The following is a 12,725-nucleotide window of genomic DNA, read 5'->3' as shown; positions in this document are numbered from 1 at the left end:
TTTGGTCCTGCTATATCAAATGACAGCATAGTTTACATACTGTAAACTTGATAGGAAAGCTGACATTAGGTGTCCTTGAACTTGAATCTTTAACTAAAACTATCAACAACGTCAAAGTTGGGATGCTTTGTAAATACCACAGTGATTTTTTTCTGATTTGCACAACAAGCACGTTCTTCATGTCTGACCAGGCGCACATGCACCGGCCGTCTATAGTGGCCATGCCAGTGATTACGCATTGATTCAGTGCCCAACATTCACATGTGTCACTGTCAAGATCATGCAACACGATCCCCTAACACAGCTTGTTCGGCATCAAAATACACATGTACTCATTTTGTTTCCATTAATCTAACCGACCAACAAATGAAAATCACAACCTGTTCCATAAATTTGGTTTACTAAGGCTTCTGAGCTGTGGCAGATATATATGTTCCGGTAGCAAGTTCAGTGTTTCGCACACGTCAGTGAGTAGGTTAGAGGTCACGACAGTGACGGTAGACAAAACATGTGACGAGAGACGTCCATCGACATCTCATCTACTCCCTCTAATGTTTCAATTTGTAGATTAAGTTTATCAAAGTTGATCTTTTTGTGGCATTTTTTTTTTATGTTAACAATAGAACTGCGCGTTGTCACTGTATGTTATATGATGTCAACAAAACGTTCCCTTACGCAGTCAGTATACTTCTTGTGGGATTAACGCACGCGTGTTCTGGGAGGAAACTCAGCTGGTATTGAAATATTTCTAAATACAAAAAGAGAGAAGATTTTCAATTTTGATCAAAGAAGATTGAGAGATGGTTTGGATTTATCTTGGCGAATTCTTCAGAATGAATTTTCGGTAGAAAGGTGATGATTTGACCCGGACATTGAAGCTGGGCTTGTTTGACTGAAAAAGAAGGGAATTGTTCCTGGTCAGTGCACATCACTGAAATAACTAAAAGCAATATTTTCAGGACAGATGCGCTTTGGTATAATAGCAAATGTATGTACCAAATTATATAGAATTTGAAGCTGCGTGCATTCTTGGAATATAGCCAAATAACCAAAAACCATGTTCGCTAAGACCTAATCAGTTCTTGCCATTACCCTGCGAAACATGTGTACCAAATTTCGTTTGAATTGAGCAAGCCGTTTTTAAAAAAGAAAATGATGATACAGACACACACACACACACACACACACACACACACACACACACACACACACACACAAACACACATACACACAGACACACGCACAGACACGCAGACTTTTCTCCCCTAATATATATCCTTTCTTACGGAAGGCTGTTCTTCCAATATTTTATGATTGTACATCTGATTAGAAGAAACGAATAACACAGAGAACATATAAAAACATAGGAAAACATAACAACCTGAATTAGACACTCACAAATGAATAACAATTATTTGAAAAAAATAAAATAAAAAATCTACCCCACCTATTTTAAAATTGACCGGAACTGGAACCACACAATTGTTCTTGTTGGGCCTAAGCTGGACGATTTCGACTGCTTACCATTTGACATGATCATAATGAACAGCGCCATCTATCACAGAGTGAACAACATTGCAGTCGAAAGCTGTCTAACTGTGATTTGTGCTGTCTAACTGTGATTTGTGCTGTTGTGCTGTTGTGCTGTCTAACAGTGATTTGTGCTCCGAGTACAAAGAACCTTTGACTAATATACAGTTATAATACTTTAATACCAAATTCTGAGTTTGGTTTATTTTTACAAATGCCTTTTTGTAATTTCAGTAAAAGAGAAAGTGTATCTTCGAAATTCTAATGTTTGACACACTGCCAAGTATACCATGCATGTGTATGTTTTGATATTTGTGGTGTGCATGCTCCAAACGTTTATAGATGGCTAAATTCAAAGGAGCCAGCTTGTGAGTGATGATTGTGTGGTTATCTTTTGATAATATAATTCATAACTAAGGGAATGATTCACCATGTTCAAGTGTTCTTGTTCAGAATGTTATAATGTTTTGCTTACCATGTTCAAGTGGTTTGTTCACATTGTTAAAGGCATAGTGTTATGTTTACCATGTATATGTGTTATGTTCACCATGTTAACGGTCTTTGTTCATGTTAAAGTGTTTGATCACCATGTAAAAGTGTTCTGGCATGACATGATTGCTCGTGGGTTGATGCCAAACTCTGTACAAATGTTAAATACCATAGACCGATATTTCTATATTTATTATTTCGGCAATTCACCCCTCCCCCCCCCCCACATACACACCCACACTTTCTTAAATATAGTAACATTCGGCTTTTTAAATTTCTAGAAATTAGAGCAATAGCTCTAACCATGGCTCTGGTGGGTTAGTTAATGGAGAAAGCTATGCATTGACATATTGTGACCAATTGTTGGGTAAGAAATCTCTTTGCATATTTACGAAAGAGGATAATGAAGACACGTAATTGTCTTTGAGTTTACGATAAATGATGTCTATTGACCTGTAGAATTGTAACCTTGTTTTAACGTGGTTTAGAATTCCAGTGACCTTCAAACAATTTCAAGTTAGTAATGTTATACAGCTGGATGACGTCATCTTCCTTTAAAGTCATCAGCTGACAACAACTTAGATGGATCCACAGTCAAACTTCTGTATATCATCAGTCAATGATGAATTCCATGTTTAGTGACAACCCAACAACTATTCCACATAGGACTCTCCGGATTATGATTTTAGGGTGTATAACTTGAGCCACGAGTGTGTTCAAGTCAACACAGCTGTATGGTTTATGACCTGGTATGAGGGCACTATTACCAAGGGTCAGGGAGTTGTTATTGATGTAGAACATGATAATCCTAAGTGCTTTGAGAGGCCAGTAGAAGTAACATGATTATTATGATGACATCCCAGGTTACATATAAGGAGCTATACGTGGGTATACAGGCTAGGCACAAATAGTCGTTTTCGTATATTTGTTAACACAGGAATTAAGAACAATCACTTGTTCCCATTAATTTACAATAAGTCATATCCATTCACAAGATATATTATGCATTGACGAGATTGATATTTATTAGATAGACATAATAAGTTCAATATGATATTTATTAGATAGACATAATAAGTACAGTATGATATTTATTAGATAAACATAATAAGTACAGTATGATATTTATTAGATAGACATAATAAGTACAGTATGATATTTATTAGATAGACATAATAAAACAACGTTTTAACGTTGGCATCTAACAGTATCTTCTAAAACCACGTGTTATATTCAATTGGTGACCTGCAAGAGAGTGAACATAGAGTCCGAGCAACTTTACTATACTTTTAACACCTACGAATCTAGATATCCTTCCTAACTTCACTGTACATACTTTGATGACAGCTATTATGAAGCACAAGAGAATGATACAAATGAGATAATTGCAAAACCATTTGTTTGTTATTTATTCAACATCGTGATTCTTCAAACAAATATTGTACTAACAACAAAATGTTGACATAAACAAGGTTAAAATACAAGCAGTATTGTGTGATGATGATATGATATATGGTGTGGTGTGATATGATATGATATGCGATTTGATGTGATGCCATATCATTTCACGTGATGTGATGCAATGCGATGTTATATGATGGCATGTGATGTGAGTTGTTTTGTGATGTTAGGCAATAAGATGTGACATGATATGTAGCGTAATATGATATGTCGTGTCTTGTAAAGTGGTATTGTGTGGTATGGTATGAGGTGAAGTGATGTGATGTGAACTGATGTGACGTGATATGATATTAAAGGATATGGTATGATATGATATGATATGATATGATATGATATGATATGATATGATATGATATGATATGATGTGATATGATGTGATATGATGATATGATATGATATAATATATATTATATCATATCATATCATATGTGAAGTGTTGTAATGTGATGTGATATAGTGAGATACAAATACTGACCTTTCGAGTGTTTATTTTCAACATCCTTGAAGATTGGGACAGCCTGCAGGACACGCGCATGGTATGCAGTTGGTCAATATACAACAATCACAATCTGCTACGCCAACATCCAAGCCATGAATCAAATTGTCGATCCAGTTGTCATTTATTTTTTTGTCAGGTACCAAGGAAATAACAACGCCTAAGGTCGCATCTTCCAAAGTTACTGGAAGGGTAAAGAATAAATATATTGCATATAAGATCACTGTCACTTCTTTTATATAAACCTCTTTATTTCAAGTTCGCCAAATGTAGTAATTAACAAAAATTAATCAAATTGGTCATTTTATTTGCAAGCATGATTGATCACATATTCCTGGAATATATGTGTCACAACATTTACAGGTTACCAACTGAGTTTTAGCATAGACAATAGGGGTGGGGGTTGTGGGAGGGGTAGGGTTGAACTGTTTGGTTGGGTTGGGACTATATACAATACCTAATATTAATATGGAAGTCACAGCTAACATTTTTCGAGATATACTCGTCAAGTTAGATGAAATACTTAGAAACTATTGTAAATGATATATTATGATATCTAAATAATGACTTTACAATGCTGTTCTCGCAAGGTTGTGTTTGATTGGATAGAGTATGAATGACATTCTGATGACGCCGCCCATAAGTAACTTTGCACTCTACTCAGCCTAGCAATCTTCACTCCTTCATGGAAGTATTACCCACCCTTGATATTCTGCTTCATTAACTTTTACTACTACAGTGTAGTAATACTACACATTGCAGATCTACACAAACATGTCAAGTCTTAAAGCACTGAAGAAAGTCGACATCATGATTACCGGCCGCGGCCTAGGGAGGGCCCGGGCATACTATAATATTATTTAGTAATAGAGAGGTTTAGATGCGCGTTCTGTATCGGACGATGCTACGTCAAAATGACGGTCTGCACGTAACTGTAAATATCTGTTAAATGAATGTATGTTAAAAAGTTCAAGATGTCGTACGACATCAAGGTAGGAATGATACATTAATGAAACATTAAGGATCCACAATCATTTGAAAATCTTTTGGAGTTTAACTTTTACAGTAGTAATAGTTTGTAGTGTCTACTGACACTACAAATCACCACATCTCATCAGCGTCCAGTTTCTATTATACACTCAGTATGACCACCTAATGTTCTCTAACATACCAATTACTTTACTATACATGCAATATTAATGCCCCTAAACCAATGTTACGGGCCCCTTTTATGTTAGGGAAACTCATATAAACCTTACATTTACGTTAGCTTTTCGAAGCTTGGAAATATTACCTGAAAGGCCATGGATAACCTAAACATTGTCTTAATAGAAACAAACAACTACAGATCAGCCGGGGCAAAAACCCCCAGGACTCCTTCACCCCAGAGGTCACTCATGCATTCAACCAACAATCAGATGAACCAACAACCTTTTTACTGTCATAATAGTATTAAAGTTTTCTTGAATATTTTCAACCTATTCTAATTTGAGATGATATTGTCTTTTAAAGATGTGAAATGGTTGCCTAGATAGTCTAAAATTGCCTTAAACTCCAAATCTCCCCTACCAATGATACTACCATTAGATGTGCTGACCTTTACTACATGTATATAATGATGCCATTTAAGAACATATTTCAACCTTGTGTGAGTTATAAAGAATAGTTTCTGATACTTGATGGTGCTGTCTTGTAAAGCATGGATTCAAGTTATTGCATCAAATGGTCTGAATAGTCTAAATATTGGCTATCAAGATGCTATCAAACTATATTCAAAAAATATTTAACCCTATGTAGTTGCTTTTTACATGTTGGTGCTGTCTTGTAAACCTTTGAAATTATTTTCTGAAAATGTCCGAATAGTCTCACAATTGATTTTTCAGAGTTAAACACCTCCTTGGCTTCTATATATGGGGAGACCCTCTAGGACCCCTCGGAAGAGATGTATATATTCCCTTCTCAAGCTTCCCCCTACCTTTCACTGTCAAGATGCTATTAAACTCCTTTTGGAATATATTTACCCTGTGTAGTCAATAATTATAATTATGATAGTGCTAACCCGAGATCTTCAAGCAGTCCACATTGAGTCACAATCAAAACATACCTGTCATGTGAATATTGAATATGTGGGGGTTGGGGGTTGGGGGTTATCAAGTTTTAGAATTAAGTGATAACATCCGTTATGTAACTTTAACTTTTTATTCCTAACCAGGCCTATTAAAAAGGCAAAAGAGGAAACAAAAATGAAAGACAAATTATTTTATTGAGTGGAAACAAGTAATAACCATAAATATTTGACATAGTAAGTAGAAAACTGTTCTAAATATTTGACTTAAATGATTATGTTAAATAACCAAAATAGGAACATCAGGAATATTAGGTCTAAAAATGCGACTTTTTCGTCAAAGATCTTTAATTCCAAAGCTACTATGCAGATGGGGCTGGTAGTTACTATGTAGATGAAAAATATCAAGCATGTGTCATCAGCAATATTCAAATTGAGTTTAAAAATGTGAATGTCAAAAACTTATATCTCAAGAGACTAATTGGTCCTGGCAACCACGGCCACGCCCTTGGCAATAATAGAATGCCAGTATATTTTCCCAAAATAATAACATCTGGTTCGCAAGTGAGTAAATATTCAAAACTGTATGCAAATATCCCTGGCAACAGGACCAGGCCAATAGCAACAGTCAAATGATGGCGTATATTGCAAGGATAACAACAGGAATTTAATAAGCAAGTGAATAAACATTACACAAATGTAAGCATATATGCCTAGCACGAAGACCACGCCCATAGCAACAGTCAAATGATGGCGTGTATAGTAACAATATAGCTGGATAGGCAATAGATAAATATCGACAAAACTGTACATTTTTTCTACAACGCACACATGAAAAAATACTAATTAGGAGCGAACTAATCATACACAATCTTCCGAGCCGCTGCACGTTAGCCCTAACACAGCTATCACATTGGTGTTCATTTTGGGTAATGTCAAAGATAAAACGGGGACTTTGTAATTGAAAGCTTCGTATGGAAATTATGTTTCTGTAATTTCCTTATTACTAGATTCTGTATGAAGAATCCATCCCTTGGAAAAAAACACATAAGCAGACAGTATTATCTCCTGAGCAATTGACAATGTATTAGTTTCAACAACGTGAGTCCTTACCTGCACTCTCTGCAACCGCAACGACGACACATAATGCAAGCAGAACATACAGAGTCTTCATGATTGATTCTAGAATTATATGAAACGACACTGAGTTAGATAATAAAACTTATAGTGCTAATTTTTAGAATCTCGACGCTTACCAATGTATACCAAGTTAATATATTCTCAAATACAGTCCACTAAACATAATTATTTTCAAAGCTACAGAGACAGATTTCCCCTGGAATATTCATAATATCACAGTCCAATATCAGGATATAAAATCAGTAATACACTATAAAACAACAATTAACCAGGCACTCTATCAGCTCTGTTAGCGTGTGACATCGTCATCAAAGTCATCTAGCATAATGAGCGTCATGTTATAATGAGCCGACTCCTACCTACTTACAGACTATAACCAAACTAAACGTTTAATTGAAACCGTCATTGGCTATATATGACCTCTAGAATTATTGTATTTATGCCAATACCCCGGGTATACTATTAAAAAGAGAAGCGCTTCTGATTTCATAAGTTCCATGCCATGTCTTTTTGCAAAAGCATGAAACGGTAGTTACAAACATATTAACACTTAAGTCCAGTTTTCTTTTCTATTTGTAAAACGGTTGCCTTTGTTAAATTAATTATGCAAACGAATCATTAAGATTATGAGCTACGTCAACATGCTTTAAAGGACATATGCACTTCTTTACCATCAATGTATGTTAGTACTAAATTATCCGAAATTTAAAGCTTGTATTGTAAACATAATTGTCTAATTATCAAAACTTGCTATTTTTGCTATAAACATCACAACTAAAACTACATCATACATGTAAATATTGTGTTAAATTTGAGGTTTGTATTCTCAAGATAGCCTAACTACATCAAAATATACTAATCTCGAAGAGATTTTTGTTGAGCCAGATGACGATTTCTCTCAACTCAAGTGGTTACCGTTGCACATACAAATGTACAACTTTCTGTCAAATCTAATCGAGATACTGTTCATGATATATATTGCATGAATTGTAAACTATGAAACAATTATACTAATCATATACGCCAAACAAGTATTTTGTCAATATAAAAACTTCACAAAAAATGAAAGACAAACTCATTGACAGCATATACAAGATCGGGTGTCTGGCGATAGCACATAAACCAGAGATCACATACCTCAAATAACGATTACACTTTTCTCTTCTTCAAAAGTTGGCGATGATCTTCTTGACGTACGGTGTTATGAATAAGATGAAATGAATCACCCCCGTTATATACACTCTATTTGCGTGACAACAGCTCCACCTTCGTGCTAGTAAAATTGGAATGCGTTGCTATGTAAGTAATACATTTATGGAACATTTCTCATATTGGTTAAAAAATGCATGCCACTGTAAACCATTAATCATTATAGTACCGGTATGTTAGCAAGTTAGTATGTGTAAGGTGAACAATGTGTGTTTATTACACACGTACACTACTATGCGGGCTTGTCAGTTAACGAAGGTTGACAACCTGGTAATACATTGCTCGCATATCTGAAACAACTTGGATCTCTGACTTGGAACGGCGTCATACCGACCAAATATATGTGACTCCGTACTCAAGTAAGAGCCTCCACGTACTAACTTTTGTTGTGTTATACGCATTTGTAATAGTTGTGTTCCGTTTACCAGGGAGCGTATGATATCATAAATTGACTCTAACACGCAGAAATTTATTACTAACATTAAATGGGAGATCTTTATGGTTGATTTTACATGTTGAGTTGATAATTATGTATTTGAGTCTGCATTTCAAATGTCAGGTTAATAAACATTTGTTGTAAACACGCAAACACAAAGATGTACCAGCGTTAGAATCTTTAGGTGATGATGAAATCAAAGCGAATATGTAATATAGTATGCCTGTGTGTACCATTGACGACATAAATATTCGATTAACATCAAGGGAGAACCGGACATGTTTATTCATATAGTGAAATCTGAGTTCCCCATCACAAAATAAGTGAAGTATTGATGATGACATAGTGGTACGGCAAATGGTCAAGACATTTAGCGACACTAATGACATTGTCACATGGAGAGCCTAACAACAGGACCGCTTGAGTAGTAAATTAATACTGGTCATACTAACTTGATGTTTTTAGATGGAATTGAAATAATAAGTTATGACATGATAACCCCTTACATACCTTAGAGTCAAAATATAATGGAATATAAGATATTAAGTGATTGATTTTCAACAGATGTTCTTATTTACGTAGTACGATTGTGAACTGGGGCTAGACATCTGAATTAAGCGTGTTGATATAGAAATATATAAATTAACTCTGGTTGTACCTTTCTTGACCTAAACTACACATTTAAGACAATTTATGTGAATGGGTAGACACTCTGTACAGCGCCAAAAGCGGTCGTACAGACAATGCAGTCAAAGCGGTTGTGGAGAATGGAGTATTGAAACGTTTCAACTTCAAAGCTTATCTTTTCATAGTCAACATAACAGTTTTATAATGTTCACATTTGGACCTTTCAGAAAAAAAGGTATGACAACCTTTGCCCCATATGAATATGTTACTACGATTGTGTTCCCTTGTCAAATAAAAAGTATATGTTGGTGAGGTGAATTGGTAGTAACGGTGGTGACGGTAGTGATGGTGGTTATGCATGAAATGTTTGCACATGTAATGGGTTGAGGGTAGGGGAGTGACATTTTGTGCGTAATACCGGAGTGTGTCTGTCCCTCGGTATACATACAGGTGTATCCGTTTTGGTTTTGTCACCATCTAATTATGAAAACGTTACCAGATGTTCTTGTCTGCATGTTGATAATGATATTTAAAACAAACCGACGTATATCAGAACCGGTAGTTTTTTAGACAAGGCAAAATAAGCATCGACATATGGGACAAATCAGAGCAATGACATTAACAAAACTACACCGTTAGTTATCAAACTCTTTAATAATGACTATTAATATGTCACTTTCAACAACTTTCTGTACTTCCATCAGTTCAGACATTTATGGTAGAGGTGTGAAGGAAAACATATCCAACTGATAGATTGTTAAAGTTTCTGACTTAAATGTATAGTATACACAAACTGTATACACATATGTATTTCTAATACTGAGTAAGCAGTTTTCACTATTTAAACAAACACTTCAAGTAGTCCCTTCATATTAATCATCATCACCTAACAAACTTTAACATGTTGATATATGTTCGTATTCGTGTGTAGTCGACAGTTTATTATGCTGACATTTAAAACATTGATGTAAATAAAGTATTATCGACTAAACATGTATAGATCAATAATACGTATCTCACATTCAAAATAAGCAATAACTGTCCGCGTGTTAGTTTCAATTTATGATTGATATTCACTCATGTAAATGACACGCAAATGTTGCAAACACAAATTGTATTGAATCATTGAAAGTCACATCACTGACGTGGCCGAAACTCAATCATTCATCACCAGCCCAATATAAAGATGTTTATCAAAATAAGTGTAACCTCGTCTATCTGCAATACCCCCCCCCTCCTCCTCCAGTGTGACCCTTCTTTTAAAAATAGCTGGGAATTGGCACACCTGTACAGTAATATGGTAGGATCCGGAAAGAAACATTTTGGTTACTTTAGTACTTACTTGAGCTGCCCTGAGTATATATCTTTTATAATAGCATGATTCATATCAATTATGATAAACGTCTTTCTTGTGAAACTTGCAACCTCGATAGATGTGCATACATTAATTACGCTTCAGATACTCCAATTTCCAAAACAAATGTCATTATGTTTACTCATTTACACCATTATAAAGTTTACTCTTTTGTTTGAAGTGACCACCGCAATAGATGTTTTCCCATTTCTTGATACAGTATAAATGTTTTGACTAAATTATTTTCTAACATAATGGCACTACGTATGATTAGTTGGTGGCACGCAATCTTCACCAGCATGAGATATATGACTATTATAACTATTATGCAGTATATGATTTACAAACAGGAAATGTTGGATGTTTAAACAAATTAATTGTCCAAATCATTTCAATGGTGGTAAAATTTAGATACACTGAATGATTTCAATAATGATTTCAAAGAATAGTCATGATTGCATTTAAATTAGTGTATGCAACAATTACTCCTTGACAAACAATTTTTATTTCAATTCCATCTAAAAACACCAAGTTAGTATGACCAGTATTAATTTACTACTCAAGCGGTCCTGTTGTTAGGCTTTCTATGTGATAATGGCATTGGTGTCGCTAAATGCCTTGACCATTTGCCGTACCACTATGTCATCATCAATACTTCACTTATTATTTGATGGGGAACTCAGATTTCACTATATGAATAAACATGTCCGGTTCTCCCTTGATGTTAATCGAATATTTATGTCACAATACCTACTTATTAGTCCATTAACTGGAAGGTCTAGATTATTTGACAAGGGAACACAATCGTAGTAACATATTCATATGTGAAATTATCCGTGTTGTTTGTACGACCTCTGTCGACCGGGTCCAGATCATCTACACATGCGCATAAATTATGTCTGAATGTATAGTTCAGCATTAACGTATCTTAATATATATCACCACTGAGTAGTTTAATGCTTACTATGCTAGTTGTACATGAACAACATCATCTGCTGAAACACAATCACTTGTCCTATAATCCATTATATGTTGAATCTATGGTATGTGAGGGGTTATCCAAGTTAATATTAATTACTAGACTCAATCCAGCATTCTTGCTTTTAGACTCTCTCATATTGTCACTTGTTTCGCTAAATGTCTTCACCATTTGCTGTACGACTATTTCGCAATGAATGACTCTCTTATTCTGTACTTGGTAGCCAACAGTGACAGTTCCCTAACAATAATGCTCACAAATAGTTTAGACAATAAGTTAACCTATAAATATTATAATTCTGTTACCATCGTTAGGGTGACCTTTTTTGTGTGTGTTTCTCATCTCCAGTGGAATAGTCAGGCGGGGCGGGCGGGCGAAATAAAAAATGGGGGGGGGACAAGAACAAAATATGATTTTTTTCAGTTCTATTCTCTGTCCTTTCTGTCCTGTTAGTCTCTATACAACTTCTTTTCTCTTCTCTTTTTTTCTCTTCTCTCTTCACCATTTGCTGTGTGACTATTTCGCAATGAATGACTCTCTATCTTATTCTGTACTTGGTAGCCAACAGTGACAGTTCTCTAACAGTAATGTTCACAAATATTTTAGAAAATAAGTTAACCCATAAGTCATAATTGTTTTATTCTTCAGTATGACAAGATCAATACCCATAATATGTAATTTATGTTAAACACTACATGCTAATAAAATGATGTCCAATCTCCTTGTACAATGCGCCCTCATCGGTTCCTCAATCCGAAAATCTGTCAACTCGCGTCAGAAATTGAGGGCGCATCACATATTGGGATTGGACTTCAGGATCTGACAAGTTGTCTAAGTGATTTAGCGAAGCCTGTGTAATTGTGAAACTGTTGGCCCGACACAACAAAAACAAAGAAAGAACGATGAAAACTTAACGAAAGACAGGGGACATTAAAATGG

General features: G+C 35.2%; 1 long non-coding RNA gene across 1 annotated transcript; it reads right to left on the bottom strand.

Moving 5' to 3' along the window:
• Positions 1 to 3,090: 3,090 nt before the first annotated feature.
• LOC144433419 (uncharacterized) lies at positions 3,091 to 8,379 on the bottom strand. Its single transcript, XR_013480765.1, has 4 exons — positions 8,319 to 8,379; positions 7,155 to 7,223; positions 3,956 to 4,160; positions 3,091 to 3,264 (listed from the first exon to the last, which is right to left on the bottom strand). It is a non-coding gene; the product is annotated as an uncharacterized LOC144433419 (long non-coding RNA).
• Positions 8,380 to 12,725: the final 4,346 nt, after the last annotated feature.

Source organism: Glandiceps talaboti, chromosome 3 (genome assembly GCF_964340395.1).
Source record: "Glandiceps talaboti chromosome 3, keGlaTala1.1, whole genome shotgun sequence".
NCBI classification, from domain to species: domain Eukaryota; kingdom Metazoa; phylum Hemichordata; class Enteropneusta; family Spengelidae; genus Glandiceps; species Glandiceps talaboti.
The sequence above is the reverse complement of the archived record's forward strand: the minus strand, read 5'-3'. Positions and strand labels throughout refer to the sequence as shown.